Source organism: Hemitrygon akajei, unplaced genomic scaffold, assembly GCF_048418815.1.
Source record: "Hemitrygon akajei unplaced genomic scaffold, sHemAka1.3 Scf000160, whole genome shotgun sequence".
NCBI classification, from domain to species: Eukaryota; Metazoa; Chordata; class Chondrichthyes; order Myliobatiformes; family Dasyatidae; genus Hemitrygon; species Hemitrygon akajei.
In genome coordinates, this window is record NW_027332046.1 from 965,382 (window position 1) to 975,502 (window position 10,121).

General features: G+C 42.8%; 1 non-coding gene across 1 annotated transcript; it reads right to left on the bottom strand.

The window, feature by feature from the left end:
• Positions 1–8,361: 8,361 nt before the first annotated feature.
• trnav-cac (transfer RNA valine (anticodon CAC)) lies at positions 8,362–8,434 on the bottom strand. The gene has a single exon. It is a non-coding gene; the product is annotated as a tRNA-Val (tRNA).
• Between the last annotated feature and the right edge of the window lie 1,687 nt (positions 8,435–10,121).

Consider the following 10,121-nt stretch of genomic DNA (forward strand, 5'->3'; position numbering starts at 1 on the left):
GACAGCCTGGGGCTTGAAATTGCTCACTGGCTCTTCTTCTGTTCCGTCTATGAGGGCTGGGGTGTCTAATCGAGATCCATGAAGAGTTAGCGGTTCAAAATGACGTTTAGTCAATCTGTCTAGAATGTGTCTCTTTTTGCGATTCAGAACTGAAATTAAAAATCGGATTAGATGTAAATAATGTCAGTGCGAAGCCAGTGACTGTTTGAATTATTATTGTTTTTTACGTAGTTGGCGGCCAAAACGTAAGAATCCTTACAGGGCTCATCTTCTAAGTCTTTCGGGGCTCATTTATTTTTGCATCCAGGACCCGTTAGCAGGGTGAGAACACTGTCAGCCTGAGTCTTCATTGGAGTGCGAACAAACTACATAATCAAATGCTGGTCCTTTCTCAATGTTTCCCACACTTTCTGCAGAGTTGCAGCTCTTCCACAGGTGTTGCGGATCTGACAGGCGTGCCGGACTATTCGCTAAGCCTTTCTGCGCTGAAAACGTCGCAGCATGGCCATTCTCTATAGGAAGGCAAACGAATTCTTCAAAGAAATTAATTTGATAGTATTTGATTCCAATGACTATGGAGGGACGAATCCTCTCATGCGCATTGATTCTGGCTTCTGTGGTAAAAATGCTATGTCCTCCTTTGGCACATTTTCTCTGAGGTCCAAACGACGAAGCCAGATGTCTGAATTTACTCTCCGTGCAATTCCGGTCTGGAAAAGCTGGATGGTCAGACCTCGTGAAGTTTGTGACCTTTGTTTGTCGATAGGACGCTGCCCCATGGATTGGAGGCAAATGTACTGTTTCAAATACTTTGCAGACAGTATGAAATCCTTCTTTCTATTTGGTAGTTATACATACAAAAACACACTTTGGATCATTTTGTTCATAATGAATGAGATGTCTATTGGAGTTGCTCTCCTTTTCCTTCAGTTCACCAATAACTTTGTAAACCCTTTTAATTCCTGTACTTACCCGAATGTCCATTAAACTTCGGAAATGGGCAGATTGCGATCTGATCTTTCCGATTCGTGGTCGCTGCTATACTCCGCCAACCTGAGAAACAACTTCAATCGCTTCACGCCAGTGAGTAGAGGTGGTTTTATCACAGCATCCACACCCTGTTTATCAATCTCTCGTCTCCCCAGGTTATGAGCACTCCCAGGTAACCAACCTGCTGCTGCATTACTTGAGTATTTTCATGGTTCCTCTTCAATCCCATCTCCTGTAAGAGTTATTGTAGTTTCTCAAGTATTTCATAATGCTCCTCTCGGGTCTTTGTACGAGGAGATCATCTACATATTGAAGTAAACACTGGGGAGACGAAAGAGCATTCAGTCCATTTGCAAACCATTCGTGGAAAATGGTCGGGGAACTGTGAAATCATTACAGCAGACCGTTCCATGTATGGTGTTGTCCTTGCCAAGTGAAAACAAATGTATGTTAACACTCACTTTTCAATGCAACAAAACTAAATCATTACTTATATCCAGTAAAGTAAACCGCTTTGCTAAAATACACTGTCTAATCCTTGTCTCTGGACTCTTGACTACAGTAGATGTTGTAAAAGAATAACTCGATTCTATTCTTAGTCATCTCCGGTGACTCTACAACTTCCATTGAACTGACCATATGGGCGAATCATTAGTGGATGCAATTTCTTCCAAAATTCCTGTGGTTACAAACCCTAAATAATTTTGTATATATGTGCTTCTGCTTGCTTCGGAGATCCGTATTGTTTCCGAAGTTTTAGATTAGAGACTTACTATCCATCCACATCACTCCAACAGTACATATCCTGTCTTCATATTGTCGTACTGGAATATCAAAAGGGATCTGCTCTCTATCCCAACTGACGTTCTTGATCAGTCCGCAAGTCGATGAGCACAACTGAGTGGAGCAATCTGTTTTGTCCCAACCGTAATTTCAATGGTGCAACCAAATTCTCTCGTCGTGAGTACCTAGTGCATCAAGTTAAAATAATATCTATTTTTATTGTAACTTGGTGCATTAAATGTGGCTGTATTTAGGCTTTCTCCCCAAAGCAGTCTATAGTTGCTTAGGATTTATTTTCTACTTCTACAAATGTTTGGGTTTGCAGATAGTAGCATCCGACCTTGCGGTTCACAATAATGTAACCCGGACCTAACTCCATTACTGAGCCACCATGTAAATCTGGGTGTAGTCTGGACAGAACACAAGAACCGCTATTACGTTCAGAATACAAAGGGCTCAACTCTTGTCAAGCCAAACAAGCTCCGCAGTAAACATTTTGCATCTTTCCTTTGCCCTTTCTCACTGTAGAGAGCACGATTGATGTGTGTTTAAAGAAGTCCCATGGGACAATGCTGTCGATCGTCCTCCACGACCATCCATGCAGTCAATTCCAGACCCTCACCGCTGAAAGATTTCCCTCGTTGTCCTTCGTGTTTCGTTAAACATTCAATTCCTCTGGAGTGGTGCTCCCTCGATAGTACGTGCGGTTTCTTCTGTATCCCTTAATTATTTATGTACAGCCAACAAACCCTCACACAACTGTCCGTATGACCACAATTCTTAACTTAACTTCAGTAAATGTCTTCTTTAATCGAGAAGCGCAACATGAAAAGTATAGGATACATTAAAATGTGTAACTAGAGTAAGTTAAAAGAAAGTAAATTCAAACAATTCCCTTATCTATTGGCGGCATTCAACACTGGTTGGGATAATGCAAATTCCACAAATTAATCACCATATGGGACAATCTGGATAAGATACGACAACGTCAGTGTGGTTGCCTGTCAAACCTGTTGTAATACTTGGCAACCAGAGGCCAAAACCTAATGTGTTCGGCAACGATCATTCATTGTTCATGCGGCTCGTATTAACCCTTCACAATCGTTTTGGTATGATATACTGACGCCAAACTTGATCACTTCTGGAAACGTTTCATATCCAGTGAATAACACAAAGTACTGGTTCCGAGTCGGTTTGAAGAAACGGCATATTCTAGTTATAATGTCCTGGTTAAGATTTTTATTACGTTGTTAACAATGATTCAGTCAATTGCAAAGTCAACACAAAATGACTACTTTTTTCGGGGGCGGGGGAATAATGTACTGCCCTGGTGTTTTAGCGAAATATGAGAGGAGAAAGTTTCACGTCGGACATCGTTGAGCATCGAGGTCTTTTTTTTTGGTGTGGCGGGAACCGCAGGGAGGAGATCGGGAGAGATGGCCGTCGGATTCCATCCGACTGGAAGGTGCGATTGCAAGCGGTAGTTCGCAAGTCGAAGGAGTTCAAGATGGGAAGTTCCACCGGTGAATAGGGATGAGAGGTCGGCGCCGTGAGTTTCGGACACACCCAGGTTTTGTAAGATAGAAGCTCCAGCAATATGCACATTTAAACTGGCTTAATTACAATGGCGCCTTTTCTGTTTTTTATTATTTTATGTTCTTTTCTTCATAATAACTGTTTGATGAAGCTGAAATTAGTAAATGCAGTTTATTTATAAATGAATGGATGTACCATCTGTTACTCCAGCGGGTGGGGATCGTCAGTCTCGGACGGCAGCCCGCCGTAGACAAGCAAAACTGTTTTTCAGTCTCCGCTGACTTGCGGCCATCGTCACCCGGGGAAAAGGCTTCCGGAGTAAACCTCGAGGATGAAATCTGCAGCCGGGATCCCAAAGGCAGTTTGATTTTGTTTAAAATTCACTCTGGTAACCTCTGCGATGATAGTCGTGCCAGGCTGCATTGGCGCTTCTCTTCCTTTAGACTGCACCAGAGACGTGGGCAAACAGCCGTTTCCTCAAAACTCCCGCCCAGTCTTGAACCATGGAGAGGACATAGTCCACCAGACGAGCAAACACGTGATCCCCTGGGATCGACGGCTGCCTGCTACTGTGATCTGTTATTTCATGCCTACGGATAATTGTGTCTCGGCAGCATTTACACAGCATTCTCTCAATCGGGGTTCCACCGTTCCATTGTCTCAACTCAACTTTCCGCTTTGGTGAGAGCCACATCATACCGACCCTAGACGTGTATTGTTTGACAAAGGTGGCTTTCTCACCGCTGAGTCAATTGACTGTAAGCAGAACCGGCTATCGATACAGGTTTCTATCCAAGCCCGGTGACAGGTTTTCGTACTATATGTAGATTCATGAAGTCAAAAAATCACAGAGACACACAGCACGGGAAAGCGCAAATGGTCAATACCGAACAGGATTGTCAGCTTGCATCGTCTCATTTAGCTGGGCTTGGCCAATGTACCTCTACAGCGTTTTGGTATCCGCAGATCCCTTTAGTCGATGTAACTTTCCTGTGCTCTCTAAATGCTGTTGATCGAAGTGACTGAGCTAAGTTCTTGGCAGGTCATTTTAGACAACGGCAGAAAAGGTTAACTCTTCAGTTCCCCTGACATCCTTTCCCTCTCGTCATTAATATATGCCCTATACAACTAAATTCGCCATCCCTGGGGAAACGATTAAGCGCGTTATCTCTCGACATAATATAAGACGCCTCTCCGACCTTTCCAGTGCAAGAAGATCCAGCCTGAGGAATACGTCCCTCGAGTCCCGTCTTCATCTTCGATGATCTTCAATGCATATGTTCCATCTTGTTGGCACCTTCCCTGTTCAAAGGCAACTAAACCCGAACGCAATATTGCAAACAGGGCAAAGTCTGAAGATGCTGGAAATCAGCCAGTGCCGGCGGCACTCAACAGGAAATATTACCAATGCGGTCGCAGCAGCGTCTTCTAGGTCTGCATCGTAAAATCGCAATACCTAAGCTTCATACCCTGACTGAAGTAGGAGAATCACTGTCCCAGACCAAGGTAGATTCAAACCCAGTGCTGCCAACCGCCCCGCAACAAGTTATTTTCAAATCTGCTGTAAATGTTGGTAACCAGCGATGGCCAACAAAACCGGAAATGCAGCAGTGCCTGCGATGGTTAACTCGTCACTGGGAATACCAGTGGATTCGATCTGATCTTTCCAATTCCCCTGAAAAGACATCGGTTAAGATAAAAGCACAGCACACTAAAACGTTCGGAGCTAAAATAAACAGTGAAAAGTCACTTAACCAACTAATTCTGTCAGCAGTGGAAAAACAAATGGATCAGTGAAAGGAACACTTTTGCGGAGTGCCTGCTGCTGTTTTTTACACAACTGCTACCGAAAGGCGGTAGGATGGGCAGGGCCGCTATTTATTTTGGATGTCGTCAGGAAAAATTGCCGGGGATCATAAATCGCTAGTAGACGCTTTCTGCAGTTGCTCTGGCCCTGTGAGCTGTGGGCTCCCACTCTAACGGTCTGTGCTTCACAGGTGACTAGCAATGTGTGGCTACACATGAAAGCCAGAAATACATATTTCACAACGAAACAGTTTCAAAGATGTCTGTAACGGTGCCTATGTGTTGAAAATCTTTTAATGTTTGCTTCATTGGGTGAGAAGATTGACTCAGCTCTAAGTTCGTCGCGCGAAGGTCTGTGTTTAGGATGCAGCCCAGCGTGTTTGTTACAAGAGGAGGTGGGTGGAGAGGAGTTCACTGAACGAACTCTTATACATTCCGGACAATCTGGCACGTCCTCTCCATGACCTACAGAATAAAGAGCAAAACATCCTTTCCAACAGAATATTCAGCACTGTTGCCACAAGGATTTTTGTAAAAAATATTTCCTAACATATGCAATAAAGATATACAACAGTTCATCCCTGTGCGACAGGAGAATATATCATAGTGCAATAGTCTCAGTTTCTCTCATTTCTTACATTGTTATTTTATATTATTTTACTTTATTATTGTTTATTTATTATCCTGTAAGTTATCATTAGTTAAGACTGCACGCTGATAAGTGTGTTTATAAAAGTTGCTGCTGTAACGAAAGAATTTCCCATTCAGGATCAATAAAGTATTGTTGTTATTATTATTATTATTATTATTATTATTATTATTATTATTATTATTATTAATATTATTATTATTATTATTATTATTATTATTCCGGGCTGCAGTTACGCTGTGTTAGGTGCAAAGCCACGTTTTTGCAATCAGGCAAATTTTAAAAGTTTCAGTTTAATTAATTTTGTAAAATACCACAACTTAATTAAAATAAACATGCTAATAAATGTATTTTCAGCTGGACTAAGCAAATGACATGCTCTGCCTACTGACATCAACGTGCCCGGTGTTGAGAGGGTTATCAGTTTTAAGTTGCTCGGCATAAGCATCACCGAGGATCTCACGTGGTCTGTACATACCGGCTGTGGGCATCTTTTACCTCAGACGGTTGAAAAAATTTGGCTTGTGCCCCCGAATCCAATGAAATTTCAATAGAATCACAATTGGGAGAATCCTGACTGGCTGCATCACTGCCTGTTTTTGGGAACTGTACTACCCTCGATCGCAGAACGCTGCAGAGAGCGCTGCGGACACCGCAGCACATGTATACATTTGTACTTCTCACAATTCAGGACAGTTACAGAGAGCAGTGTGTAAAAAGGGTCAGAGTCACTCCAATCACTAACTATTCCATCAACTTCGATCCGGGAACGGCAACGCAGCACAAAAGGCAGGTCCAACAGACTCTAGGACAGCATCTTCCACCAGGACATCTGACTGCTTAACTGATGCTGACACAATTGTATTTCTATCATTTATTGACTCTCTAGTTGAACATATACTGTATGTGAAGGATATAATTAGCACAGTTAAATCAATCTAACAAAGAATATTTAAATGTCGTTTTTTATACTTCCATTTTAAAATGCTTGATTCATGGAAAATTTGGCATATTTTACAATGCATTTGTGTTTGAATATAAACCTTTTAAAAATGGACCGAAGACATTTGCACAGCTGCCCACTGCTCATTGCACAACTAAAAATACTCACAGGTTTCACGGGTCTACACTGCACGGAATCAATACTTCTAACGCAGCACGATCAGAGCGTCCGATGTGCCTTTCAAAGTTAGTTCCTTTCTCCTGTGGTTGGCGCATATCGTGATATTATCCTTATCCGTGCCTAGGAATTCTGGTAACCATGGCAGCCAAGGAAAATAGAACTGGAATATGAAAACAAATGTGTGAAACATAAGCGGGGATTGCAAGTGATCGGAAATAAACTCAGAAAAATAAAACACAAACGGTTGAAGAGCAGACGAGGTGGCCGAGAGGTTAAGGCGATAGACTGTTAATCCATCGTACTTTGCACGAGTGAGTTCGAATCCGGTGCTGATCGTGATAGGTTACGATAGGTTACGAATTCAGAGCCTACATCTTTTGTCACACGAAATATAGAGGGCTTGGCTGGGAGTTATGAATAATAATTCAAAGCTGGGAGTTCTAATAATCTTAATAAATTTGGCCATAATACCAGAAGATATTGGGGCAGAACCCGGCCATTCCGTCCGTTCCATTATGGTTGATATATTATCCCTCTCAATGCCTTTCCCCTGCCGTATCTCCGTCACCTTTGACAGGGTTATTAATCAAGAACCTGTCAATCTCCGCTTAAAAATGGGATTGTGTTTTGGAGCCGGGACATAACGTTACAACTTTATAGGACCGTGGTCAGACCCCACTTGGAGGACTGTACTCAGTTCTGGCCACGTTATTACAGGAAGAATGTGGGAGCTATAGAAATCCTGGATTGGGGAGCATGCCTTATGAGAACAGGTTGAGTGAAAACGGCCTTTTCTCCTTGGAGCGACGGAGGATTAGAGGTGTATAAGATGATGAGGGGCATTGATTGTGAGGACAGTCAGAGTCTTTTTATTTCCAGGGCTGAAATGACTAGCACGAGAGGGCAGAGTTTTAAGTGCTTGGAAGTAGGTACGGAAGAGATGTCAGGGGTAAGATTTTACGCAGTGAGTAGTGAGTCCATGGAATGGGCTGCCGGCGGGGATGGTGGAGGCAGCTACGATAGGGTCTTTTAAGAGTCTACTGGAGAGGTACATGGAGCTTAGAAGATAGAGAGCTATGGTAACGCTTGGTAATTTGCGTAAAGTGCGTACATGTTCGGAACAGCATTGCGGGCCGAAGCGCCTGCTTTGTGCTGAAGCTTTTCTGTTTGTCTGTGCTCGGTTGAAACCATAACGCATCCTCAGCTCTGCGACAACAGCTTCGAAATGCTAATTCTCCGATAACGCAGCCCGGATCATCCATAAATATCCATTTGCTCAAATCTGTTTATTTTCTCCTGAAAATTAAATATCATATTTATTCTTTCTTATTTATTTAATCTACATTTGTCAGGTTTGAAATACTACGTGCTGCTGCTAGGAAAGCGATCTTTCATGACATTTACACCTTGGATGCCCATGACAGTAAACTTGAACACGAACTGAAAAGTTGAGTCTCAATTTCATCCCGAAGAATGATTCTGCCCAGGATTGAACTGGGAACCTTTCGCGTGTGAAGCGAACGTGATAACTACTACACTACAGAAACTGTGCTTTTGAGCAAAGACCCGAGGCATCCCACCCTTCTCTGAAGTACAGCAATAAGAACTAAATGTTGCCAACCGTTCCGTTCCGCTTTCAATATCAAGTATTAAAATTATGCGCGATATAAAATGATATGCATTAACAATTTCATGTTGGTCAGGGCGCGACATGTAACAGGTAACTGAACTATGTTGGATCTATAAAGCAAGGAATAAAAACATCTTCATTAGTCTCAATTCCAGCAGTCTCCTCAGGGTGGCGCCCCGGCTCATGTGCTCATTTCAGCAATGCCTTTAAGATTTCTCACCCTGTCACTCTCGGACGTTCTCTTCACATCAGATTATAAATTAATTGAAGTGAGTGACTGAACCATGTGCCGATACATTTATAGACAACAGAATGCGTTTCAAGCCAGACATACTTGTGAGATGATGCCGGCTGTGGAGTAATGAATTACGGCCAATCGTCCCACCGAGTCCGCACCAGCACCAGACTTACCATCAGACTGATACTTCATTAATGATCATGTTCCAATCTGATCCGGCGGATTGCAACAAGACCAAAACATTAACGGCCAATTAAACGACCTATTGTGAACGAAAATTATATCGGTAACAATAACCTTCAGGAACGGAGCGGCAAGTCGATCAGCTCTGATGTCGCAGTGGAGTGATCGCATTGTAGCCGGAAAGATCTTACCATTGGAAACAGAAGTTCAGCATACCAGTAGAATCAGGGGAGGTGTCATGTATTTAACAGAGGTTGGTGACCACGCGACATGTGAGAATTAATTTATAAATCTGTCCTGAAATATAGCTTCATGTTGAGACAGGGACAGAGGTAATGACATGTCGATACCATTTACGGTATTGAGGCTACGATTAATATTTCAGGCGTGTGCCTGAAACTATTCGCCGATGCAAGTAAACATTGAGTTTAATCGACAGCAGAACGAACCAAGGCGAAGTGCAGTTAGAGCGTTTTCTGAAGTATGGCTTCAGGAAAGGTCGGGCTCGTTACTTCACTATTCTATTAATTGAATTGAGAAGACAGAGATATGGGGGACACGTGATGCCTTGACTCAACAAAGAAACCACTTATTCAGATAAGTTCAACAACGGGACGTGGGGCTACGCGTGTTGTACCAAAGACGAAAAATGCTTGCAGCAATATGGGCACATGTCTTGTAGTGAATAAGGGAGGATATACTGCGACGCTTGTAAACTCATGCTCTCTTGCCCAGATCAAAGTCAAAGAGGTATCACTGCGAAGTTAAATAAAAAATAATAAGCACAGTGTCTCACAAGCACAAAATCAAATGCAACATTTCAGTTGAATGTTCAGCTTGAGAGCGCCCAGTCACCTGGGCGTTGCAAGCATTAAGATCATGAGTGCTCTAGGTAAGGCTCGAAATCACAGCCTCGGCATTTCTCCGCCGTGTACAGCCGTATGAGTACCGCGCCCTAACCGATTGCGTCACTAGAGCCTAGAGCTGCAAACACGTGGTTTTAACTATCTAGAAAGAAAAAAAAGAAGAAATTCATATAACATGGAGCACAGATCATAGAACTATACGTGAGAAGGGCTTTCGGCCCACAATGTATTGCCATATCAACCAGAAAGCAAATCAAAAACACTCAAACTCTAATCTCTCCATCCTACCATGTCCATATCCCTCAATCCTCCTTACC